Below are 27365 nucleotides of genomic sequence, written 5' to 3'. Positions count from 1 at the left end.
AAGTCTTTTAAGGTTGTTCCCTTTTGGGGGTTAATTGATTAAGATGTGTACTGAGTTGGCCTGAATTTCTCTTGCTAATTGAGTAAAATGAAACCACAGTTTACATTAAAAAAAAAAAAAAAATCAGCAATGTGACTTCCTTGTTGGTAGAGCTGAATATTGCCTTGAGATCTGTTTGTCTGTTGGCATATGTAGAAGTATTTTATCCGCCAAGACCTGGAGATTGACATCCTACTTTACTAGGTCTGTCTGTCTCTAAATGTTGCAGAACAGATGGTTAATTCAAAAAACAAGAGTATTAAAGCTGAGTAGCTAAATTTGATCTTCTAAAAACTAGGTTCCCAAAACAATCTGCTGTATTTGATGTAGCCGCTGAATTGGTCTTTTTTTTTTCCTGATACAAAGGCAAATCTCAGTCTAGTGCCTCCGTGCAAAGAGGTTGGTGGTCGTTTCAAAATTTTCAGCTTTTCAGCAATTATCTCAGAAATTACAATTAGAGAAAAAGAAAGTTCCTTACGTATTGTAGGTCTTTGAGAAGAAAAAAGGCTTATTTCAAATCCCTTGTTTTTCTAGGCTTAGCACTGTGGTCCTGGGTTTTAAAAGCATCATGGACAAATTTCAGGACTTGGGTAAGGTTGACACCTGATGATTTTTTCTTTAACCTGCCACAATTTGCTTTCTTTTTTTTTTTTTTTTTTTAATAGTTGGTGAAACGAGAAGAAAAAGCAAACTGTTGTAAGAAAGGATTATTATGTTTACAAGCAAACTATTTTCATACAAAACAGCTCTTGCTGTCAACAAGTAGTATAGATGATTTCAGACAGGTTTTATGCCAAAGAAGCGTTTAGATCATCTAATCCAACCTGCATGCCACAGACCAACGTTGTCTCTGGGCAGAGCCTAATGGTAAATGAATCCACATACATCTGTACTGTATGAAAGGGATTAAAGCATTCGTCTTCTGCATTCATCCTGTTGGAATTACTGCTTGGGAACACCATTTCATACTAACCTACTTGCCTACTTTCAAATGAAACATTCAGATGAGCAGACTGCTGCTTATCTGAGCCTGTGGGGATTTAAATACTAGTAATTCTTCCATGAGCTGCTGGAAGTTATTGTTGCTTAGTACTCTTCAGGATTGTCTGACCTTGCAATCTGTTTTTCTGTGGTGGATTGATAAAATAGTTTTGTACATGAATTTTGGGAGATTATTTTTCACTTATCTGCTGTTATAAGATGAGCTATCATATTTTGGGGGGAATAACTTCATTGTAAATCCCTATGCATGGTGTAAAGGTAGCTTGATTATTGTATAAAAGCTAGAGAAAACAGTGAAATTATTTGTGTATGCTTCTGCCTTAATAAGTGCCTTTAAAGTTAAAATATTCAGGTTTTCAAATCTTCTTTTTGCTAATTTCTCTGATGTTTAACCCTGTGTATGAAAGGTGTTGGGCAAACAAGTGTAAACTGATTCCTTCCGTCTGTTGAATTTACACTGTTTTGCAGTAGAATTCAGCTTGCTGTGTAAGAATGTCGAATTCCAAATGTTTATACGAAAAAAATCCCCTCTGCTATAGAAGCAAGTCTGAGAGGAATTTACTTTACCTGGGTGCATTTTTAAATGCTGATCAAAATCTTGACTTCCATGGGGCATTTTTTTTTTTTTGGCTTTTCTTAGGAGAAATGGTTGGGTTGATTCTTTTTAAATTCTGCTTCTTTTAAGTGGCCTCAAGACACTTTTTATTTCAGGAACCAATGGCTCTGTTGAAGTAATTGGCCATATCCTCAGACATCTGGAGGTGGTGATCTTGCGGGGCGGCAGTGTCATTTGAAGTACCACCTGCTTGTCTGCAGATCCCTGTGATTAGGACACAGAGTTAGACGTTCATACTGCAAGTTCTTGCTCTCAACTTGAAATGGCCCCTTCAAAACTGGTAAAAGAACAGTTTGAAGTAGAACAACCCTGGTGAAGCCTGGAGAAAGCAATATGTTTGGGAAGAAATTGGCAGAGGCACCAAACTGTCTGAGAGCAGATGAAGTGTTGTCATCAGTTGCAAAATCAATGCAAATACTACAAAAAGAAATAAAAATTACTCTTGATCTGCTCTTGCCAAACACAAGGATTGGGAACCATAAATACCATTGGTAAATTGTCTTAGCTGCCAGTGAGCATCCTGCAGTTGTAATCAACAAGTTGGAGTTGTCCCTTGTAGTGCTGGGCAGCAGCTGTTGCAGAAGCATTGGATTAGCAGTGATAAAATGAACCTTTTCCAGTTCTTGCCTAAGGACAGGATCTTTACAGTTTAGAAATCATAGAATCATAGAATATCCTGAGTTGGAAGGGACCCTTAAGGATCATCAAGTCCAACTCTTGACACCGCACAGGTCTACCCAAAAGTTCAGACCATGTGACTAAGTGCACAGTCCAATCTCTTCTTAAATTCAGACAGGCTCGGTGCACTTCCCTGGGGAGCCTGTTCCAGTGTGCAACCACCCTCTCTGTGAAGAACTTCCTCCTGATGTCAAGCCTAAACTTCCCCTGCCTCAGCTTAACCCCGTTCCTGCGGGTCCTGTCGCTGATGTTAATGGAGAAAAGGTCTCCTGCCTCTCGACACCCCCTTACGAGGAAGTTGTAGACTGCGATGAGGTCTCCCCTCAGCCTCCTCTTCTCCAGGCTGAACAGGCCCAGTGCCCTCAGCCGTTCCTCGTACGTCTTCCCCTCCAGGCCTTTCACCATCTTTGTAGCCCTCCTCTGGACACTCTCCAACAGTTTCATGTCCTTTTTATACTGTGGTGCCCAGAACTGCACACAGTACTCGAGGTGAGGTCGCACCAGCGCAGAGTAGAGCGGGACAATCACCTCCCTCGACCTACTAGCGATGCTGTGCTTGATGCACCCCAGGATACGGTTGGCCCTCCTGGCTGCCAGGGCACACTGCTGGCTCATATTGAACTTGCTGTCTACCACGACCCCCAGATCCCTCTCTTCTAGGCTGCTCTCCAGCGTCTCATCGCCCAGTCTGTACGTGCAGCCAGGGTTTCCCCATCCCAGGTGCAGGACCCGGCACTTGCTCTTATTGAACTTCATGCGGTTGGCAATCGCCCAGCTCTCCAACCTATCCAGATCCCTCTGCAAGGCCTTTCCACCCTCATTCGAGTACACAACTCCTCCAAGTTTGGTGTCATCAGCAAACTTGCTCAAAATACCTTCTATTCCTACATCCAGATCGTTTATAAAAATATTGAAAAGTACCGGCCCTAAAATGGAGCCTTGAGGGACCCCACTAGTGACCGCCCGCCAGCCTGACGCAGCGCCATTCACCATAACCCTTTGGGCCCTGCCCGTTAGCCAATTGCTCACCCATCGTATGATGTTTTTATTTAGCTGTATGGTGGACATTTTGTCCAGTAGGATCCTATGGGAGACCGTGTCAAAAGCCTTGCTGATGTCCAAAAAAATCACATCAGCTGGTTTCCCTTGGTCCACCATACGGGTGATCTTATCATAAAAGGAAATCAGGTTAGTTAGGCAGGACCTACCCTTCACAAACCCATGCTGGCTGGGACCAATGACTGCTTTGTCCCCCAGGTGCGCCTCAATAAGTTCGAGAACCATCTTCTCCATGATTTTACCAGGCACTGATGTGAGACTGACAGGCCTGTAATTGCTAGGGTCTTCTTTCTGACCCTTCTTCAAATCTCTCACTTCTCTTGCTGAGTTATTCTGGCTCTCTGGTGGGGTGTTTTAACAATGAAAATGAGATTTTCAATGGTTCTCTTGTGCTTGTTTCAGGGAAATACTTCCCTGTTTTAGTAGGGTTCAGAGTTGGGCTATAAAGCAGTTACTTTGTACATATCAACATCGTGTAACTAGTAACCTTTCTGCCCTGGGAAATGCAGTTTTGGAATATTGTTATGTTTAGTAAATGTATCTGGCTGGCTGCCACTCAGTTGACCCCTATGGTGCACAGTTTGTGAGGGGATGGCCACCTCTAACTGAAAAGCAGCAGTCATGGGGCAGGATGCGTTACTAGATCACTACTGTCTATGGCAGATGTCCCTAATCCTTGGTTCCCAGGTACACAACTGTTGGGGCAGAGACTGTAAGATGGAGAGTGGTTTGGTTTTAAATTCTGAAATCTGTTTGTACTGATCCAAGCTCCGTTTCCATGGCAACAGGAAGTTTAGTGCTCTCACTTACCAACTTCAGCTGCTGGCTGGCTGTGGGGAGAGTAAAATGTTCCCTTATGCTAACCCCTGCAAAATCAGGAGTTGTGTTGGTGTATTAGCACTGCATTTTTTATGGAGACAGAAATAACGAGAATTATTCCATGCGTTTTGTTTGAGAAACACTTAACTTTAACTGCTTACAGATGAGATATAAATGTTCAGAGTTCATGACAGGTTACCAAATTGTTAAATTGTCATGTTCGTAATGGCAATGTAATGCATAAGATCACAGATTCTTTCCTGATTTTGGGGGGCAGGAGGTGGCTAGTGGTGTTCATTATGGTGTAGTTTTACAGGTTGTAAAACAAACTTGGTGCTTGCTGCAACTAGAATATAAGTCTGACCTCTGCATGCTTTCCCTCCAGTTCTTTATTGGCTGACTGCAGTAATGCAGGTGTCCTCCCTTGCTTTGCCCCAGCCCTGGAATATATCGGTTACAGCAGCAACTTACACCTAAAAACATCGTGAATCTGCACTCTGAGTGAGCCAAGGGCTAAAGTGGATCACCTTCTTATGAGAATTTTCTAAGGTCTGTTTGTGCTTTTGCCAACAACGGGGAGATCCCAGGCATGGTCTGCATGGAGTTCATACTGGCAGAAGGGCTGTGCTGACCCCAGGGGAAAGCAGATGAAGGCCAAACCTTCTAGAAGAAGCCCTAAAGAAGCTGATGGCTCTCCTGGGTTCTAAGTGGAATGAGGTTTATTCAGAAGACCATGGAGAACATGAAGTGTGTACTGCTAAGCTGTGTTCAAGATGAGAGCTGATAGGAGAAACTACCGATCCTTTGGTTGATAAGTTTCTCTATTGTGAGAAACTAGCTCTTCTGATCTGGAAGCATTGGCTGGTTAAACAAAACTTTTTTTTTTTTCTAATGATTTTGGCATTCTTATCAGTATTCCACTTAAAGCTGTTTCAGGGAGCATTGTAATTGCTCCAATTACTATTTGAAAGCACTTCTGTATTTCTGTAACTTGTACCATTCACTTTCATGTACAAGATCTTGACACAGCAGAAGGGTATTAAGCGTATGGGGAAACCACGTTATACTAGAGACTTGTAGCCAGAAGTGTCGTGGCTGATTCTGTCTTTGGTGTAGTATGGGGTCGAAAAAATAATATATATGTATCTCCGCAGGCTATTAACTCTGAGTTATTTGGATCCTGATTCTGCATGAAGAACAGCATCACCAGAAATGCTGATGCCAGCTGAGCTTCCAACAGGTGCACTAAACTTCTCATCTTCTAGTTCTCTTCTCTGTGGGCAGGTATTTCAAGCTTAACATATTTAGCCATCAGTTGGTCAGGGCGGGTGACCTTCTGTATAGGCTGTATAGTCTATGAATGCAGCTGGAATGCAGGCTATCCTGGATAGGTATGAGTAGAAACAAAATTTTAAGAGTTTGTTTTTTAAGAGTCTGGTTTTTGTACTTTTATTTAAAGAAGCATCAGTTCATGTTTTTTTTCTTTAATAATCCTGAGGTCAGTAAACTAGTAAACTAAGTCTTGGGAGGGAAAAGGGAAAATTGGTTAATTTGGAGATGTTCTTATTTCATGAGCTGAAGTCTCCTGGAGCAGTGTCTCCCTGCCTAGATCCCCTTTTTAATTCCAGATCCAACATATTTGTTTGTTTAGGTGCAATATACCATGCTTATGGGGACTTAGGTGTATTTCACCTAGGCAATCTGTTTTGGGAACATGGAACACCACTGCTGTGATAGTCCTGTCTGTTGTGTCGGGTAGGAGGTTCCAGGTTTGCTCTGGAAAATGGAGGACTCTTCCTCTGCTGCACTGGCAGGAATTCAGTTGGAATTTGCCAGTGTAAAACTAAAGATTGAACAGGAGCTGGTAGCAGAACAGATGACGTGTATTTTTCTTAGAACATAAATACAGCAGTGGGGAAGGAAAAGCCCAAAGTAACCATAATTGAATAATCGTATCACTTAAGTGTAGCCAGGAAATCTTGTTTGTGTGTATTAAGTAGAACTATGTCGACATTTTTCAAATGTGAGACAAAATAATTATTCAGCAATTACTGCTTTTTTTCTGTTCCAGCAGTCAGTAAGTCTATAAGCTAAAGACAAATTTTAAGAAGGTACGTGTATAATGTACATCTTTTCTGGAGGAATATACTCTCAAACTACCTGCAGTTAAATGTAGAAACACTAAGTAATCCAAGCAATGGAGCTTCTAATCTTCTTTAAAATGCTACTTCAAGAGTTGGTCTCGCACATACTATTCCTTCCCTCTTGCAGGTGTTTTTTATCGTGTGTGTATTTAAACGAATCTTGAAGTCTGAAAACATCGAGAAAACTTGTGTGTAACTTCTCTTCCTGTGTAATGGATGTTATTTAATAGGACAAGCCAGTATATGTGTGTGCACTGTCAGGCAATTAGTTGCTGCTTATCTGAGTGAGGAGCTTATTCAGCCACTTGTTTTATCCTGAAGTATTCAGTTCTTTTGTGTTTGACTTTTCTCAGTTTTCCTAAGGTCCTAAGTTTTCTCCCTGTAATATGTCTAGGCAACATAATCAGTTTTCTGGTGCTATTAGTCACTTCTTTATATCTGTAAATAGCTATCTCTTCCATTCAGAATCTAAGAGGTAAGATTCTCATTCACGTCATTCTTGGATGTAATTTACTTACCAGTAGTCACACTACTTACATTATGCTACTTATTTTTAGAACGGTCTAGGAGCTGTAATTGAATTACTAAGTAGAGTGATCCGATCCATTATCTAGCACATAGTACTGGTCAAATGGCTTTTAATGGCATTAAAATATAACCTTGTTAGTACTAAGATTATACCTGTTTTCCCCAGAATCAGAGTTTGTCAAGAATGACAAGCACAGAAAAAATTATCATTGTCCCGTAATCTTGTACTGTTACACCTACGAATATAAAGGAAAGCTCTCAAGCTGCTCTGGGGCTTAAATATTTAGCTGTTCCACCTTTAATGTAGGTAGGGGCTTGTACTTGACTATAATGCTGTTTTGTGTGGGGACTTAGTGTGCTATTTTATCAGTACAAGTGGGTGAAATTAAAAAGCTCTTAAGTATCTCTTAAACATATGCAAGTATAGTAGCGGCAGACATGCAGTTATATTTTCTTTCAGAAAAGGACTACTTCCAACTCATTCTGAAGAGGTCAGACTCCTTTTACTGGTGAGGGTGACATCAGTTTATCCATACCTTGGATTAAAAAACTGTTTCTGTCTTGGTGACTTAGCTTTAAATCTTATGCTTGAGACATATGCAAACCATAAAACCATGAAGTGAAAACAACTTTTGGTCAACTTTTCCACTAATATGCATAAGAAAACAATTCTGAAGTTCTTAGAACAGTAATTGTGGTTGGTTTATGAACATACTTGATAAATTTATGGATTCCCACCCATCCCTTGGAGACAACACACACTTTTCTATATGTAGTTCCAGACTTATTTGGAGCAATATATATTTAATTCATGTCATTGGCTAAGATTGTGATTTGGGCACAACCTATGTGCCCAGTATTATACTTCCGTTTATGTTCCTCTTCTGTATCTGTATTGCAGTTTGCCTTGTGGGGTTCTCTATATTTGTTTTCATATGATGCAGCAGGTCGAGGGCCAGCAAATGTTGATTCTGTACTTTCAAGGAAGAACTTATTTGATATCTATCTGATGTAAGCAATGAACTGAATTGTGTGTGGATTACTTCTTTCTGCTGCAAATGGAAATAAAATGTTTAATCTCTCTCCACTTTATACAGTAACAACTAAAATAAGGTTTTAAGCATGGATGAATGATGATGATCAGGGCTTGGTTCTGTAATGAAAATTTAAAATTGCCTTGAAAACATCTTACTATGCCGTGCTCCTGATTTGCAGCTTACCCAATAAGCCATTTGGCTACAAGGTACCAATAGTCACACCTTTATTTTTAAGATGTCCAGCATTTTGTTTGGAAGAATACTGTACTCTATTTCTACATGCAGCACAGCTTTTTGCATTTAGCTTTAATAATTTATTCATTATTTTCTTTCTCCTTCAAGTCATTTTAAGATTTCCTAGAAGGTATTCCAAAATGCAATAACTATGGGGAGGGATATATGTGCTTGTCAAAGACAGCTCATTTGTACAGCCTTGAAGACTCACTGTGTCTGCTGTCTGTGAAGGGCAGCTCCAAGTTAAGAATGAACTGTTTTGCACTTTCAGCAGCTGTGGAGATCTGTCCAGACACTTGAGGGCACTAGGACTGGGGTGTTTTGGTGACAATAAACAGTTCTGTTGTCCAGTTTGGTCCAGATTCACCTCTGAGTAAGAGAAAAGCAGCACTTTCCTTTATCTTCCAATTTCTAGGACTTACTCCAGAACATTGCAGGGTTCTGGAATTTATTTATTTATTTATTCAGGGAGGTTTTGAAGGTATGTATTATTGCTGCAATTTTAAATGAGAATACATTTTCTATTATATGAGGAAGTTTCAGAACTCTTCAGTCTAATTTCTGTGTTTCTTGTTGGATAAAAAAAAATGCTCAAGAGATGTCTTTTGCAGATATGTTGCTTTATTTTGGTGCATTGACTTCCAACTCTAAACAATGGAATGAAAGCAAGTATTTGCAAGTGGCAATGAGAGTGTGGATATGTCTCATCTCTCAGGTTTCCCTGTGAGGCGGCTGCCTATACCTCAGACTTCATGTATGGCAAACCTGCAGCTGTGAATCAAGGTCTTTCCTAGGACATAACATGCTCCAATATTGAATATTGTAGAGAGCTTGTGCAGATGTACAAATTAATTGTTCAGCTGTGTGATATCCAATGTCTGATATACTCTTATAGTCAAGTGACAGCAGTTAGTTTTATTGTGATCTTGTGATTTGTCTGTGATCTAAACCAATTTCAATTAATGTTGGGCAGAAGTCAAGCTTGAAACAGAATAATTTTTGGCAGGATTGCCACCAGCTTGCTAGCACTGGCACTGCTAGTGCAAAATCAAAATAATTGTTGATCTGTTAATGGCAAACTGCCAAGGAAATGCTGATTCTGATTTCAGTCCATTTCAAAAAAAAATACATTTATTAACAGTTATTTATGAACACTGCAGTGATGATAGCATGGGAGACTTCACTGTAAAAATGGATTTACATTTGTTTTCAAGAATCAGAAATTAAGAATGTATGTTTTTTTGTGTGAATATGATAACTTAGTGAAATGTCTTACCAGTATCGTCTCTTTTTTTCTGTTATAAAGGCTATTTTGGAGGTGACCAAGCCAATGTTTGTGTCTGTTAGCCTAAAAATATTTTATGTAACAAAGAAATAATTGTTTGATGTTGCCTGGTCATGTTTTACAAAATCTAATAATAACTCTTATATAGGGAATTATGTCCTATGCAAATTAAGTGTTTTCCTACATCAAGTTAGTCTCAAGAGGATTTATTGCAAGAAGGACAGATGATTGGGGTAGAGAAACAAGACTTGTATTTTTAAATGAAAAAAAAAAAAAACAAAACACAAGAGGAATGTCCTTTCTAAAATGTATCTGAGAAAAATCAGAGTGAATAGTAAGGTTGTCTGTCAATGCCAGCGGTGTTCGATATTTCTTCTACAGTTACACATCAAATATAAATAATTTTTGTGGCTCCTTATATTTGTCACTTAAACTACCTCTTCTAAAGAACCTAACGACTTAAATTTTCATCCCTTCTCTGGAATTTGTTTTAAATAAAAAATGCCATGTTTCATGGTGCTCTTGGCTGGGCTGGCTGCAGGCAGCCCTGTTTGCCTTCTAGTGGGGAAGGCATGGTTGGCATGAGCATGCACCTAGTGTGTGGCAGGGATTGGGCTCTTCATCTGTTTTGTTTAAGACCTAGGAGACTTCAGAAACATCCCTTTGTCCCGTTACTGGGAGAATTGTTTCAGGTTGTATAATGCTTTGCTCAGCGAACTTGCCAGCTCTAGCCAGGAGTGCGTCACTTCCATGCTGACATTGGTGGTGTCTGATGTCACCGTGCTCTTGCATCTGCCTGTTGAATGCTAGGCTGAAAAAAAGCTAGTTTTTGCCTTCTGCAAAATGCTACCAGCGCAGCTGAGTGGGGAGGTAACTCAATTTTTGAAGTAACATGTTCTCTATATGCTACATATTTTCTCTTCTTTTTTTTGTGTGTGTGTGCATAGTTGTTTTTTGTTCTGTGTTGTTAAAGGTGTGTATCATCTACTAAAGTTTCTATCAATTCTAGAATTCTGTTACTTACACAAAGGGAAGACTTGCTCCTCAAAATGCTGGCAAGAGATTGTGCTTTAAGTAGTGAATGCAGTAGCATGGGTTTGAAAGCCAGTGGTCTTCCATTGTTTTGATAGTTGACTGCATTGAATCAATTTTCTAGTTCTTTTCCAAGAATTACTTGCTTTCCTGTGATTATCCAGTATGTATAGAATTATTTGAAATCCATTTACCATTCTCCCTCTTTCTTGCAGCCATGCCTACCTCACAGATCTGGACTAACACTAAAACAATTGGATAAAGTGTTCTTGAAATAAACTTGGCAAAGGAAGCTAGTGCTGACCTAGACTGTTGAACTTCAGGAAAAGATGTCTTTTTACATCAAATGATACATGTTGGCGGCAACTTAAAAGTGCTTCTGCCCCCCAGTGTTATCCATGCTTTCTTTAGCATAGAGCATCTACTCAGAAAGGCAAGATTATTAAGTAGTGTTGCTACCCTTGTAGCTGGTCTGCAGAATATGACTCAAAAAATTATCTAATTAGCAATACTTTCAGTTGGACTTTGATATTAGAAATACAGAGAAGTCTTAACTGATGTTGTTGGTGTCATTACAGAAATCCACCTTTCAATCCACAATGTTTACTTAGCGTTGTTTACTTAGCTGTAATCAATTGGATGAAAGAACAATTTTTTTTGTGCTTTTTGTCTGTAAAGAGTACTATTAAACATTGCAGCTGAATATCATGTGTACATGTTGTATTATATTACTTAAAAAGCTATAGGTTGATAGTTTTTTTGTGGAGTTGAATAAAATTTTCATTGCTATTGATGTTTTTCTTCTTTTCAGCTAAAGAGGTTTCATGAACTCTGACATCTTTCAGTCATAACAGCAATAGCTAGTAAAGACGTATGAATGTCAGTTCTAAAAGATGCCATTAGTATGTTGAAAACTGGCCCATCTTCTAGCTGTAAGGTGGTATTTCCACTTAGTATTTGATTAATCTTAAAAAGGGTAGATGCATTTTAAAGCTTGTGATAGTTTGAAACCCTAACCACACTAGTACTAAGTCAAATGAGTCAGCACATTCTTAACATAATACCTGATGTTGAATTGTACCCGTGTTTTTTCACAGAATGTTTATTTAAAAAGAAAGCAGTATAGATTTCATTTGATGGGGCAACAAAAGGCGCATAATAAAGGAAAAACAAAGGCAGACCTTCTGGGGATATCTGTACTCATTCTTCCCAATAGAAATATAGGTTGCCTATATGGCATCTCCTTAAGGACCTACTATGTGAAATGTTGCCTGTTGAAAGGCATTGAGGCTCTGTGGGAATTAGAGCTTCCTGCTTGATTTGGAAGTGAATGTTATAAAAGGGATAATTAGTGCTTTGTGCTCGTCTCTTTTATGAGGGTGGAATTGTCTCATGTCACTCTGGGAATTGCTATAAGCCAGAAGGGAAGAATGAAGTGGACCAACTGATGTCCAGTGTCTGAAGAAATATAAAAACCTTTGCATAAACTTCTGTCTTTGTTCATCACAGCTAAAGAAGATCATAAACTTTTAAATCAAAGAGAATGTAAAAGTACAGCAAAACATTGTGATCAAGTAATCTGTGTAAATGATGATGAAAAAGAAGTGTGCAGGTGGAGTAAAAGCAATTTCTAGTTAGACCATAGTACATCAGTGATGCAGGACAACTACGGATTACTTTGGAAATGCTGTCAATGCTTTCCAGCCTCAAAAGAGGCTGGAAAGACTGAGGACTGACACACTGAGTTGCAGTAGTTTAACAAGCTAATCCGCATCTGCTGAGCTGTGGTAATTTTGTGCAGCCTCTTAACCCATTCTCAATTCAAGTTAAAATGCTTTAGTATAAAATTCTGTGCTTGGGTTTTAAGCTAGTGTATTTGACCTCATACTTGCAGAGGGCCAAGGTTGGAATCACTAGGGATTCTGTTTGAAATTAACTACTAGATCACACATTGTTTCAGCTTTTTAAAAAGTAAACTAACTTTTAAAGTCATCTACTCTGTCATCAGAGTGGTTCCAAAAAATGTCTATCAATATGGTGATAGGTACTTTATATCTGTCTGTGCGTGTGTATAAGGCAAGCTTCATTAATGCTTTACCCTGCTTAAGCTTGGTATTTCTCTGCAGAGCAGGTTAGTCATCTTCAGGTGTCTTTAGGTGAAGTCTTTGAATGTGAGCCTGTAACCCCTTCTAATCTTCCTTTTAAATTGAAAAAGTCCGAAGAAATCTTGTTCAGCCTTCATATAATCTATGTTGCACTTTCACAGTGAAACTATTTGTGGTTAGGCTGTTAAACTCTTGCCACAGTGTTTGCATGCATTTGGAAACCTTATTCTGGACACTGAGATGGAATACTGAGTTAGCTGAATATGTGGTCTGACCTACAGCTTTTCTTGTGTCTCACGTACGCAGTAGGTGTTTAAGGTACAGCTCCTCCCTCCTCATTTTATCTTGAAACCTTTACACTGGAAATAGTTGAAATATGTTGGCTTCAGCCAGCCAGTGCTGGCTTAAATGCTATTACTGTTCTCAGTGGCAAATTAACTTTACCAAAAATTAGTTTATGACCTCAGTTAAATTCTCAATGCTTTCAATAGTAAGACCACCGTCTCGTATGGCGCAGTGACCATGCATGCACACTATCAGACTCCTTTCTAAAATGAAGAGGTAGTGATGAGTGTTTTGAGTAACAGGTGGGACCTGACAGTGGAACGATAAATCTGACCATTAACGCTACTGATAATAGCTAAAAATTCTTGTAAACATATTGAAAGATATTGACTGTATTTAAAATAGTAAAGCCAAATCAAATATTTCCCATCTGATAGATCTGTCTTCCTCTTCATTGTTAGAATCTCCTGAGTTAAATCAATTTGCAGTGAGGTTTACCTGGTGATGTAATAGGATGGTTAGTTTGTAAGGCAGCATGCAGGCAAGAACTTTTTTTTTTCTAATTTGAAGACCTCCAAAATTTCAGTAGAGGTGAGCCCAAGCAATAAACACTTATAGTGCTATATGTGTTTTGTTTGGGGGTGGTGTGGCATAGAAAGGAGGTTGTATGTTTTCAGTAGTGGTCTGTTTCCAAAGTCCTGCAGGATCAAAAGCTGGTATAAGTATTACAATGAAATGTCTGAGCTGGCAGTCATGGGAGAGTAACCCTGGCTCAGGTCTTGAGTACCCTTTTGTTCAGGTAATTACATTTGTTTTTGCTGGTATCTTAAGATCCTTTCATAAATCATACATATCGTACAAACTGCATACAATCACAAATGGAAAAATACACTTTTTTCCTCGAATAATATGTAGAGTGGCAGCACCGTACTGCAGTCTTGTAATGAAGTTTGGTCACCACAGCTACTTTTGGTCACTACAGCTACTAAATAGTTTGGTTGTTTCTTTGTCCAGACCACCTGGTATGCTTATAGTACTACTGTTAGGATGTAGGAGCAAGGTGGTATTTATAAATGGCTAGGATTTTATTATTTTTTTTCTAGAAGCAAGTTGTGTGTCTAGAAGCAAACTGTGTTATTCTCTAAGTTGTCTTCATTTTCAGAGATCAAAGCATCCTGTTCAGCCTCATCTGTTTAACTTTGATATTTCCCATTTTGAAAACTTTCATTGTTTGAGAATGTTGGTTCTGAAAATAGGTACGCTTTGTCATTGACAATTCCTACATTTTGTATGTAGATGGGTTGTATTTGTCTTCAGGGAGGAATCCATTCTAAGGCCTTAATGAGTTTTTTATTAAAATCGTGGAAATTACAGGTCAGGACTGATTAAAATAAATAAATAAATGTAATCTGCATGGGATCTGAGTCAGTGTTAACTGAAAACATTCCCAAATTTTGAGGTATTTTCATTTTCCCTTATATCTATTCCTCCCAGCCGTATGCTGGCTGAGGATGAATTAGGTTTGTATTACCTTAAAAAATATATTAAAAAACAAACAACAACAACAACAAAAAAACCGCCTTTTTTGGTTTGGAGAGGAGGGGAGAATAGTTTATTAACCAGATTTGGACAGCATCTTTGGCCACTTAGCTTCTAGTCTGCAGTGACTGAGCAGTACTCCGAAGCTAGTGAGGCTCTTCAGATGGCGACAGATTCTGGGGGATGCACAGGGACGTGTTTGGAACTGATTTTTTTTCACTTCCTCTAAGGGTCTTCATGCTTCCCCCAGGAGATGCCCAGCACAGTGAAGGATTAAAACTTTCTGTGTTGATATTTACATGTTAGTGCATTAACATTGCAGTGCATCTTTACTGCATGCTTGACTTAGAAGTATTTGCAGCTCTTTGGCTTTGAACTCCAGAAGATCAATAGCTGAGTGTGTGTGCATGTGTACACCTCTCTCATGTTATGGTACAGTGCTGAATTTTTTTCTAAAGGGAATTTGGGGGATTTGCTAGCCAGTACTTTAAATTCAAGAGAGAAGTTGCCAAAGAAGTGTGAAGGCACCATAAGACATTGTAGGATTCATTGCTGTTTGCTTTCTTATCTTGATGCTTTTTCAGCTTGTTGTGCTAATTGCAACATGATCTGAATGCTGCTTTTGAACCTTGAAGAATTTCCAAGGGAGATTGAAAGCTTATGTTGAGCACGTCATTTTAAGTAATGACTGTCACTCACAAAAGCAAAAATAAACTGTTGTTCAACTGTAAGGAAAAATGTTTGAATCTAGGTGATGTCTTCTTCTTTGACCTGATTCTGGAATGAATGTGAGGACTTCATAGGTCAATCAGGAAAAAATAAATATATGTTTCTTAACTTCAAGTTCTCATATAGACAAGGCCTTGGAGTTACGAAAGACTCTCTCTCTTTCCACTGTTCCAGTTCTTGGAGAGGCTAGCTAGTCTAAGCTTAATGTTTATTTTTCACTTTGCTGTGCAACATACGTTGTGACCAACCCATTGTCTTCTTTATTGTAACGTAACTTTCTATGCTTACTTTCTTAATTTACTTGCTCTGGTAAGCTTGATCAATCACCATAAAGATTCCTTCTCTGTCTCCCATCTCACACCTCACATTTATCTAAGTGTATCAATCATCCATTTTAACTTTTTCAGAGATTTAAAATACCGAATAGTAGGGATAGTGTTTGAGAAAATATGCTTTTATCATTTTCATTATATGTGGATTTATTTGTGTATAACAACCATAGCGGCTTGAGACGTAAAAGGGTTGACTAGGTCACTGTTTCTTCCCTCCTGTAAGAGTGAAGGTTCTGCAGTTCAGGTTATGGTAAGAGTTGGTGCTATGACTTTTAAATCAACCTTCTGGGTTTGGTTTTATTTTTCATGGTGATGTTATACTTACCAGGAAAAATGTAGCGACTTGTAATCAACCTTAAGCTTCTGCTTAAGTGAATACTATCTACGTACATGCAGAGTTTGTTTAGCTTCATAAAAATATCTTCAAGGTTGGGTTCTTTCTCTCCTGCTGTAAGCAGAATGTCTTCAGATTTATGTTTTCACCTTTGAGGTAAGCAGCCTGATGTTTTCCTCACGAGTCCCGAGTACATTGGATGTCTTCACTTTTGTGATAGGATCTCTCATCTAGACCCAATTTTTCTCCTGAGTGTCTTAAGATGCAATCGTTATCATAGGTGATTTAAAGACATGGTCATTCTGTTGTTGCCAACTAGAAACTAAATCCCAGATGAGCTTTTTTTTTTTTTTTTTTTTTTTTTACTTATCTGTAAACCTAATGCTGTCTTGGACTACAAAATTTTGCTTTCTTTGTAGTTGCTAATGTCCTTTTAAATGTACAGTTGTGTTGCCATTGATATGTTAAATTTTGTAATAGTTAAAGCAAAAAAAACCCTTACATTTATACTAGCAAATAAACAAATTTCAAAGACTTCCGTTGTGTAAATGGCCTCTTGATTGGGCATTTCTTGGTAGCTGGTGCTTAGTTGGCCCTAGTTCTACTGGATGATAATTCACTACCATTCAGTGTCTAATGGGAGATGGTTATTACTTCTGAAGCTGGGAGTTGTGGGAGTCCAATAACTTGCAAAACCTTGTAGTAAGGTAATCTCTTTACTGTGACAGATGCTATTGCTTTGCTTGCTGCTGTTAGAGATGGAGGTAATGGCTTGTGATAGAGAAATTTTTCTGTATCTCCCACATTTGTTTTACGTTTGCACCCATGCAAGGTCCAAACACCCATGTAATCCAATCCACTGGAAGGATTGCTTTGAGAGCATTGATTAAACATCCTGCTGAGGAGGTACAGCAAAACCAGCAAAAAGTCTGCTTTGTGCTTCCTCCACTGACTCACCTCTAATTGCAAAGCAAGAAAAAGGTAAAATATGGCTATCATTAACTACATAATAAAGTAAGCAATTAAGGCTCTAAACAAAAATAGATCTGATTTTAACAGCTACTGCTATTATATATAATAAATGTTATAATTCCACTAATATTTTCTCAAATACTTGGAGAGGCAGGTGAACAGGTTCGTTAAAGGTCTGATGGAGTGCATTCCTTTTCAACAAGGACAAATGCTTGTGAATGAAGCTACAAATCTGAAAGATTTCAGGACCCATGTTCCTCTGCAGGTGCCATCTGTGACTTGTTACAATGGTGAAATGAGTAACAGTTACATACCTCAGTACTTTCACCCTGTATTATCCATTGTGTACTTTCAGTGAGAGGCGTTTGAAGTTCATTTTATAATGCTGACTATTTGAAGGCACAAGTTACCCAAAAAGACTGCTGCTTAGCAAACTTACATTGTTCTTGTACTGAAACTGAGTTACTTTGTGTTGCAACATAGACAAGAAAGTTGTATGTTGTCTTCTACTTCCTTTTGTACATCAACATAAAACCTAAATTAATGAGGTTTTTTAACCACTTTTGAAATAATGACCTGTAACGTATTGGTGAAAACATACAAAGCCTCTGTGCCCATTCAGTAATATAATTTCACCTTATCTGCAAAAGACAAAACCTAGAGATAGCAGACTTTTTGATGTCTTACAAGACCGGATTTTTTTTTTTTTTGTATGAGTGTAGTCTTTTCTTTGTAGATGTGCATGGAGGTATTCACAGGCCCTTTTTATCAACTTAGTGGCGGTGAGCTGTATGAAATAACTTGCACTGTTGTTTCACTGGCTTGTGTGTTTTGCTGGGTTGTTAGTTAGGTTTTGAAAATCCAAAGTCTGGATTTGATTCCAGACCCAACTCACTATAAATTGAGGGCAGCCATGTGGGACAGGAAGAAATGGAAGAGGTAGGAGAATGCTACGATTTTTGAGTGCAGAGCTGGCTTTCTGCACAGAGTGCTAATGGAACTATGTACATTTGAATCAAATGAGAAGACTGCAGTGCACCGTATGCAAGATGGAAATCACAAAATAAACCTCTGCAGGCCTTTAGAAAAGGAGAAAGGTTTCTGTATCTCCTGCCAGTTTTGCTACAACTTAGCACTAGCTTTACTTCTGTGCTTTGCTTTTTCCTATGCAATTATAGGAAGGCTGGAATCTGAGAGCTGTTAAGAGTGGATTATAACTACATTTGGAAGTTAAGTTAACCCTTAAGCCTTCTGGGGAATCACTGTTTTGGATGACAACCTTTTTTGTACCAAAAAGGTTAGCTAGAAGTGCAGAGTGACATGTAATGTTCCTGCTAAGACAAAACTAATGTGAAACTGGATTTCTTTGATTGTTTTTTGTTAATTTTAAACCAAAACAATTTAAATCTACAAACAACTTACAGTAATTAAAAGTGGTATCTTCACTCTTTTTCTGTTCCTGATGTGGATTCTGGGATGATCTTACTTCAGTGCTCTTATAAAAACAGGTCAAATCATCATGCAAAATGATGCTGTGTAAGCAACCTATGAAAGGAGAGAAGAACGTCCTTAGTTTGCAAAGATGACAGCAGTCTTTTGACTGCTATCAAAAGAGGCTCTCCAGAAAACAGGCTCTCCAGAACTGATTACAAATTGCTATGGTGTGCAAATAGAAATTGCTGTCTGTCTGTACCTGGAAAGTGAAGAATAATTTCCTCAAGAATTATAATATCTGCTGTTTGAGAGAACTCAAAGAAATGTTGGATTCTGCCTTTATATTTGTGATCACAGGCTCTGCGTTAAACAACCGCTTTGACACTGTTGAGTAGTTAATCCTGGCTGGGAGGTATGCTTAGTCGCAAAGGAAGAGAAATATGTTTTTAATTTTTTTTGCTGCTGTTACATGTATGTATGTCTTTAGCTACGCTTACACAAGTCAAATGGAATCCCATTCCATTTTTTGTCCAGTTACTGTCAAACAGATTTACCTTTAAGGAAAGAAAGTAAAGCAAGTGCTACACTTTGCTACCATTTTTACTTCTCCTAAATACTGATACACTTGTATGACTTGTCCATTTTTTCAGAGATTTGTATGGTTAGGAGCAGACTATCCCAAGTTGTGAGGGATCCACGAGGATCATGGACTCCAACTCCTGGTTCTACACAGGACCACCCAAAACCAGACCCTGTGTCAAGAAGTGTTTGGACAATGCTCTCATAACTCCAGCAGGCTCAGGGCCCTGTGAGCCTGTTCCAGTGCCTGATCACCCTCTTTGAGAAGAACCTCTTCCTAACATCCATGTGATATCTTACTGACATGCATGTTTTTACTTGTATCGTTCTTCTAAAATGTCTTCCACTCATTCTAACTGTTAGGATCAATAGCAAATGATCTTACCTGACACACTTTGTAGTAACCTGCAATTTAAACAACTCAGTGGATGTGAAAACAGACCCAATCCCATTTTCTGTTAAATATCACAGTTGTATTGCCTCAGCCTATTTTTTTTTGGTAAGTAAGCTTTCTCATATATGCTTTTCTGAGAATCAGTGCAAAATATTTAGTCATATGTAGGCATGGCGAGTTTTTGTGATACTGTTTAAAGTATTAATAGTCAAGGGTGAAATCATACAGTTTGTTTCAAATGGAAAAACAGACACACAAGGAGTTGGAACTTCTAGTATTCTAAATCTGCAGGGAAGATTTTGACTGATCATGAGCTGCAAGACTAGGTAAAATAGTTTTCAACAACAAAGTAAGTTTTCCTCTGTGACTTCACACCTTCTCTACTGGTTGTGTTGGACAATTGCCTGGTCAAGTGAGGCTGGATGTGTCTACCTTCAGTGGTGTAGTTGGGCAGTGTTTTCTAGCAGAGGTGTCTGATCAGAAGTCTGCAGCAACCTTCATGCTTCTGAAACTCCAGAAGGAAATAAACAAAAGCATGCCTCCTATCAGCAAGTGTAATGCAATACAATTGCAATACATACGGTCTTAAGAAAACAAACAAACAAAACATTATGGCAAGTAAAAGAATTACTATTTTCTGCTATTGTTCTGGTATTCTTCCAAACTGAGTTTCACAGAATGCATGAGGAGATCAGGGACTCATGAGGTAGTACATGCACAGGCTGTGTATGTGTTTTGGTGGCTCTCTGTTTTATCAGCATGCCCTTTTAATCTTTGGTTAATTGGTTCAGTGAGCTTTAATGCTGGGTGTTTTCAAGTGCAATGCTACTAGTTGGGAGCAAGAGAAGAGGGTCCCCCACCTATACGTACTCTCTTTTATATGACAATGTCATCATAGTTTATGTATTGTGAGTTCTCTTGGAAGTATTTAAAAAAAAATAATCACGAGGTGGATTTTTTTTTACGCTTTTCTCAACAACTGGTTCTCTGAAAGCTTAAATCTGTATTAAATGAATTCAAGCTTTTTGCTTCTGGAGAAGTACAGAAAGCAAATGGCCTTCACAGACAAGGAGAAAACTGACAAGCAGAACTCTTAAGATCATGGTAAAAAATGATTTAAAAAGTTATCTGCTTATTTTTATTTAACTCTTTTGTTTATAGACCAGCACACCTTCATAACACTTTTCAGCATTTCAGGAGAGCGTTAAGAACCAGGATGCAAAATTTGTGAAGAGGGAGTAATTTACAATTGGATATAAAGAGGTTATCACCTTTTATTTTCCTGAGCAAACTAGTAGTAACAAAGGTGATTTCTTTTTTGACTAATGTAGAAAGGGAAGTTAATAATGTTGCTCCTGTTAACACAGGATTTACTGATCTATTTAATGCAACAACAACAACCACAGCTAGCTGGGAATCCCAGATAGGCTGCTCACTCGGATGTGACCACAGGCTAGTGGTAATGTGAGCAGGATTTGTGAGATGAGTGCCATAAGGCAAGTTAGACACAAACAGGCATGGGACTGAATGGTGTGGAGTCAAGGGTTGGTTGGGTCCCCTGTCAGTTCAGTTTGAGGCATTAGGGCCCTCTGGGGCAGAGGCATGAATAAAGTTGTGTGACTTCTGCTGTGACCTGCAACCTTTCATGGTCTAAGTACAGTAAAGACTTCAATAGGTTGATGTTGCTTATATTCGTGTAATGCGCCTTGCTTCCAGTTTGGATTTGCCTTCTTCCAATAGGAAAGAGCAGTAGCCAAAGTAGGTTCATATAGGTGTTATTACTTCAGAAGCATATGCTATTTATTGATACAGTAAGACATGACAGAATAGCGAGTTAGCAGGAGGCAGAATTACGTTTTTCTCAACTGGTATATCCCTAAACTTTCTTTTCAACCTTTCATTTATTCCATTTTACCATTTGTTACGAAGACATAGTCTTGCATCTGTAGACCTTCATACCACATGCTTTAAGTGAGACTTCAAGTGAAGATGCCGCTGTGCTATCTGATTGTGGCAGGGAAGTTTTTTTTCTTGCTAGGAGCCAAACAGTAATCCCAGGTTTAGTTTTAACATAGGTCATTATATAGCTGCTGTAGGATAAGTTTTGATTAACAGTGCTGAGAAGATAATTGGGACCATACGACCCAGATGTGGTATAAGGCCTCCATAGCTTGCAGCACCCTGTCTTCCTCACTGCTCTGTGCAAAATAAATGTACCTTTCACCACTACTTCAAGGCATTTAACAATCCAGCTGTACTTCTATATGGTGGTGCATCTTCTTAGATTGTGACCTTCTGGTTAGTAATTCATAGTTGTAGGTTCCATGCAATGTCAGTGGTCTTTCAGAATTGTCATTACCTTGATAAAAACACATGTTAATATTATGATTCTCCAATTATCCTTAGAACTGACCAGAATGTTCTGACCTTGTTAAAACTACAGATGTCTCCTTGCCAGTAATGACTCAGGTTTGAGATTCCTATTTCCATATATTTTTCCTCTAGGGCTAATTGTTGCTCAGCTTCAACAAAGACAGAAAAGATGTTCATTTTAAAGATTTCCTGTTGTAGTCAAGGGTGCTGCTTTCCTATATTTAAACAAAAAAGACTTTTGAAAAGCGAACTTGGTTCCTTTTTTTAATGTCACTTCTCCATAAGGTTTCTTTCACTGTCATAAACTGCTTCTTGTTTCTCCTGAGCTTCCTTTCAACGGGATTACTTGGGTTCACGTGAGTTGGGACATAGTTTACTGAACAATGACTGAAACTGTAGAACACGTGTTGGGAGAAAAAGAAAAAAGTTTTAAGGTCAGAAAGGATTGTTATCTGCCAATTCTATTTTCCTTTCACATGAGTGGATGTTTCATGGTTGCTTTAGAAATGTGTGACTGAAAGAAATCACCTGCATTTGAAAGTAATTTCTTTTTCTTACCAATCCTCTTTCCACACTGCAGACTGCTGTGTAATAAAAGTTTAGTCCAGGAAGTTTTGGAAGAATTTCAGTGGGAAACAGATCCTTGGAACAGGCATTCTACAATTTCATATTCTCTGAAGAGGTGACCAACATGTCAACCTTTCTTCAGTTTGCAGTTGCCGCTTTTTTGGTAATGCGGTCATATATTCAGTTGATGAATTAATTATTGTTTTATTCTCACTTCTTCCATCATCACTACAAAACCTCTTTCTCTCAGCTGGGTAGGCTGCAAGGTGTGATGCAAATAGTTGCTTGGGGTAGACAAGGGTAACAGACTCCACGTGTGTCTCAGTGACATCTGAGAATGCAAGAAATGGTCTGTTTAGAAACCATTGCAAGCAAAGAAATTTAGGTCTTTCATCTATCATCTTTTCTGTGCTTTTGAATTCTCAGCCTCTTATCTTCTTTGAGCTTATTGATTAAGAGGTAGAAAGGGAATGTTTTTACCATATTTTTACCTTACGTACCCGCCCAACAGCGTAACTATGTATTTATGAACAGAATTTCACCCTGCAGCAGCTTGAGGCTGGCATACTCCTCATTCTCAAACCTGAGCAGAGTCTCAAGTCTGAACTTGCTTCATTATGGTAAAGCAAAGAGCCTTCTTTTTTTTTTTTTTTTAAACTCTCTTCTCCCCTTCTACAAGAGCTAGAAATCTTACTCTTTTTATGCTGCCTTCTTATCACTGAGTTCCTTGCATGTGCAGTGCCTGTTTCGTCCTGATCTGAGAATAACATAGAATCATAGAATATCCTGAGTTGGAAGGGACCCTTAAGGATCATCAAGTCCAACTCTTGACACCGCACATGATCACCCATATGATTTACCAACTTAGAGACACCCAACAGCCTGTTGAAATTGGTCATCATGGTTCACATTGCTAAGAAATCTGGCCACTCGTGAAGTCCTAAACTGTGGCATCTCTTATCAAAAGATACTCCTGTCAACTGCTTGTTGGTCTACTAGTATTTGCATGTATATACATCTTCTTAGTACCTTGTAGGAATAAAAATGACTTTTAATGCCTCTCATCATACCTATTTATGTTAACTTTAAAGAAATAAATTGCTTCCTGACCCAGCGTGTTAGGGAGCCCTGGCAGCAATTTATATTGGATCACTACTATTAGAATCAATGAGGCTGGACCCTTTTTTTATTGGTGTGCGTGACGTCTCTCTTTCTGTGTTTTTCTGCATTTTTAATGAATCAGGATCTCCTAGAAGTAAGAACTGGAGTTAAGTCTCCAATCTACAAGGCTGCAGTGTGAAAACAAAGAAAACTCTAGTATTTTTCTTGGAACTTAAGTAGACCCCCTTTTTTTCAAACCAAAATACATAAAACATCTCCACTAAAATGTCTGGATTGATGAAGGGAAGAAAGTCTTTTCCTCCAACAGTAGCTTGATTAATGGATTTATTGTTTGTACAGATTTTGTCAGAAAGCCATATGGCTTGAGGAAAACAAAGAGGAAGTGGCTGATGTTGAGAATCTGATTTAATAGGGGTCTATAAGGACAGAATGTGGCTCTTATTCCTTCCCACTCAGTTTATAAAGTGGTCTAAGAGCTTTAGTGCTTCAATGGAGCTAAAGATAATACATCTCTGAGTGGAAGTATTGGACCCTGCTTCTGGATCACAGCGACTCAGGGTAAAAATTCACTGTCCTTTTCCTTTTACGTTAAGTATGCCGGAGTACTTTGCAAGGAACAAAGTTTGTTCTTCTGGTATCTCGGCAGTCGATCAGTTTGAGATTGGTGAAGATAACTATATCATCTTGAAGTTGAGGTCTCTTTTTGGGATGTGGTGCTATTTATTTCCTTCCCACACTATTCTCTCCTTTCTGCTCTCTTCCACTGACAAAATTCCAGCATATGTCTCTTGATTTGCTGAGTCGCAGTCTGTGTCCTACAGCTGGGTTTATTTTCCTAACACAACATCTGCGTGGAGTTTGATAAGTAACAGAGGCTCAGACACTAATGATTTAACCTGATATGGGTGAGATGAATGTCCAGTATTACCTGTGACTGTTTTACTCTTGTTTTGACTACTTGGTGAAAAAAACTGAATAGAAAATCCAAAGCAATATTCCATAATGTAACTGCTAGTAACTGTGTTAAGGATGTTTAACGTGCTCTTCCTTGTGTGAAAGCACAGCCTCTCTGCTGAGTAAGAATTTAAAAAAAACTATGTGAACCATTAATAATTGTTAGTGAATCCACAGTCTGTAAAGCCAAAACATCACTTGACAAAAACATGTTGTGGTGATTCAGAATTTAATGAGTATTGCTTTGTGACTGAAAGATAAGTGTTCATGCTGTGGTGGTGAAAATAACTGTATACGTGCCTTAAGTCTCTGGAGATCCTGAACATCCTATTCTGAAATTTTTGGCCATAATGTTAAAAGTAGCTACTCTCATAAGGCTTCAGTGCATAACAATTGTGGTCTAGCATTTTACAACATGTCAGTCTTTCCTTTCTAGATCTTTGAGATTTTTCTTGTCATAAGTGGCCAGAAAACATGTTTACACTGGAGTTGCTGCTTATTGAGTCTTAACATATAGCCCTGGCAGGTATTAGAGAGAAAACAGTTTGCCTTGACAAAATTCAGTGATGCCAGCAGAAGAGGAGAGACTAAAAGACTAGAGGAAGTTTTACTGCTTTGGAGCTGTTCTTTTACATTGCTGTCAAAGTGAAGTTCCCATTTGGTGTTCAGCATAACAGATATATTCAGTTGAAGTATTAGCTCTTGAAGTTGAAGGGCGCTCTTCAAGAGGCAAATCCTAATGGCGCAGGAGCGTTCTGTTCCCATGTGCCCAAAGATGAGCCAGCAGGGAAGAAGACCAGCCTGGCTCAACAGAGAACTGTAGCTTGAGCTTAGGAAAAAAAAGAGGGTTTATAATCTTTGGAAAAGTGGGCAGGCCACTAGGGAGGACTATAAGGATGTAGCGAGGCTGTGCAGGGACAAAATTAGGAAGGCCAAAGCTCATCTGGAGCTCAGTCTGGCTACTGCCGTTAAAGATAACAAAAAACGCTTTTATAAATACATCAGCACAAAAAGGAGGACAAAGGAGAATCTCCATCCTTTACTGGATGCGGGGGGAAACCTAGTTACAAGAGATGAGGAAAAGGCAGAGGTGCTCAATGCCTTCTTTGCCTCAGTCTTCAGCGTCAATACCGGTTGTTCTCTGGATACCCAGTACCCTGAGCTGGTGGAAGGGGATGGGGAGCAGGATGTGGCCCTCACCATCCACGAAGAACTGGTTGGTGACCTGCTACGGCACTTGGATGTGCACAAGTCGATGGGGCCGGATGGGATCCACCCAAGGGTACTGAGAGAACTGGCAGAGGAGCTGGCCAAGCCCCTATCCATCATTTATCAGCAGTCCTGGCTATCGGGGGAGGTCCCAGCTGACTGGCGGCTAGCGAACGTGACGCCCATCTACAAGAAGGGCCGTAGGGCTGACCCGGGGAACCAGAGGCCTGTCAGTTTGACCTCAGTACCAGGGAAGCTCATGGAGCAGATCCTCTTGGGAGTCATCATGCGGCACTTGAAGGGCAAGCAGGCGATCAGGCCCAGTCAGCATGGGTTTATGGAAGGCAGATCCTGCTTGACGAACCTGATCTCCTTCTATGACAAAGTGACGCACTGGGTGGACGAGGGAAAGGCTGTGGATGTGGTCTACCTTGACTTCAGCAAGGCTTTTGACACCGTCTCCCACAGCATTCTCCTCAAGAAACTGGCTGCTCTTGGCTTGGACTGGCGCACGCTTCGTTGGGTTAGAAACTGGCTGGATAGCCGGGCCCAAAGAGTTGTGGTAAATGGAGTCAAGCCCAGTTGGAGGCCAGTCACTAGTGGCGTCCCCCAGGGCTCGGTGCTGGGGCCGGTCCTCTTTAACATCTTCATCAATGATCTGGATGACGGCACTGAGTGCACCCTCAGTAAGTTTGCAGATGACACCAAGTTAGGTGTGTGTGTCGATCTGCTCGAGGGTAGGAAGGCTCTGCAGGAGGATCTGGATAGGCTGCACCGATGGGCTGAGGTCAACTGCATGAAGTTTAGCAAGGCCAAGTGCCGGGTCCTGCACCTGGGGCGCAATAAACCCAAGCAGAGCTACAGGCTGGGAGAGGAATGGTTGGAGAGCTGCCAGGCAGAGAAGGACCTGGGAGTGATGGTGGACAGTCGGCTGAATATGAGCCAGCAGTGTGCTCAGGTGGCCAAGAAGGCCAACGGCATCCTGGCTTGTATCAGAAACAGTGTGACCAGCAGGGCTAGGGAGGTGATCGTCCCCCTGTACTCGGCTCTGGTGAGGCCGCACCTCGAGTACTGTGTTCAGTTTTGGGCCCCTCGCTACAAGAAGGACATCGAGGTGCTTGAGCGGGTCCAAAGAAGGGCGACGAAGCTGGTGAGGGGCCTGGAGAACAAGTCCTACGAGGAGCGGCTGAGGGAGCTGGGCTTGTTCAGCCTGGAGAAGAGGAGGCTCAGGGGCGACCTTATCGCTCTCTACAGATACCTTAAAGGAGGCTGTAGAGAGGTGGGGGTTGGCCTGTTCTCCCACGTGCCTGGTGACAGGACGAGGGGGAATGGGCTAAAGTTGCGCCAGGGGAGTTTTAGGTTAGATGTTAGGAAGAGCTTCTTTACTGAAAGGGTTGTGAGGCATTGGAACAGGCTGCCCAGGGAGGTGGTGGAGTCACCATCCCTGGAAGTCTTCAAAAGACGTTTAGATGTAGAGCTTAGGGATATGGTTTAGTGGGGACTGTTCGTGTTAGGTTAGAGGTTGCACTCGATGATCTTGAGGTCTCTTCCAACCTAGAAATTCTGTGATTCTGTGATTATTCAGAAAGCCTTTGACGAAGGTCTAAAAATAAACACTTCTCACATGTTCTCCTTGCTATGACATAGTATTAGGCAATGTTTGTAGGTCTGCCACAATGATGCTATTAAGCATCATTGTAGTAAGGATCCCTTCCAAGCTGATTAATATTAGTTTTAGTCAGCTGTTTGGGATTAGTTACCCTTTGCCTAGTTTGTTTGACTCTTTATGTATTCATTGTCTGTGATTTACTACTACAAGGGAGTCAGGGTATGCAGTCAGGGTATATCTAAAGCACTTGGAGGTTTTAGCATCTGGAAGACCTCCAGTTTGAGGATTATTTTCCTTAAAAAGAAAATTAGAAAAGAAGATTATTTCACAATCTCCTATATTTACAACTTAGCAG

At 39.7% G+C, this 27365-nt stretch overlaps 1 protein-coding gene across 3 annotated transcripts in view; it reads left to right on the top strand.

Annotated features, from left to right (window-relative positions):
• Positions 1-27365, top strand: part of RASSF8 (Ras association domain family member 8) — a 91021-nt gene that overhangs the window by 17336 nt on the left and 46320 nt on the right. The window contains exon 2 of one of the 3 annotated variants that reach the window (XM_027450013.3): positions 5368-5453. The exons of the other annotated variants lie outside the window; for them this stretch is intronic. The gene's annotated coding sequence lies outside the window, so the exon portion shown is untranslated. The remainder of the gene's footprint in view (positions 1-5367; positions 5454-27365) is intronic. 3 annotated transcript variants of the gene reach the window in all.

The sequence above is a fragment of the Anas platyrhynchos genome, chromosome 1 (assembly GCF_047663525.1).
Source record: "Anas platyrhynchos isolate ZD024472 breed Pekin duck chromosome 1, IASCAAS_PekinDuck_T2T, whole genome shotgun sequence".
In the NCBI taxonomy this organism is placed as follows: Eukaryota; Metazoa; Chordata; class Aves; order Anseriformes; family Anatidae; genus Anas; species Anas platyrhynchos.
Note: the sequence above shows the minus strand (reverse complement) of the source record. Positions and strands in the feature narration are given on the sequence as shown.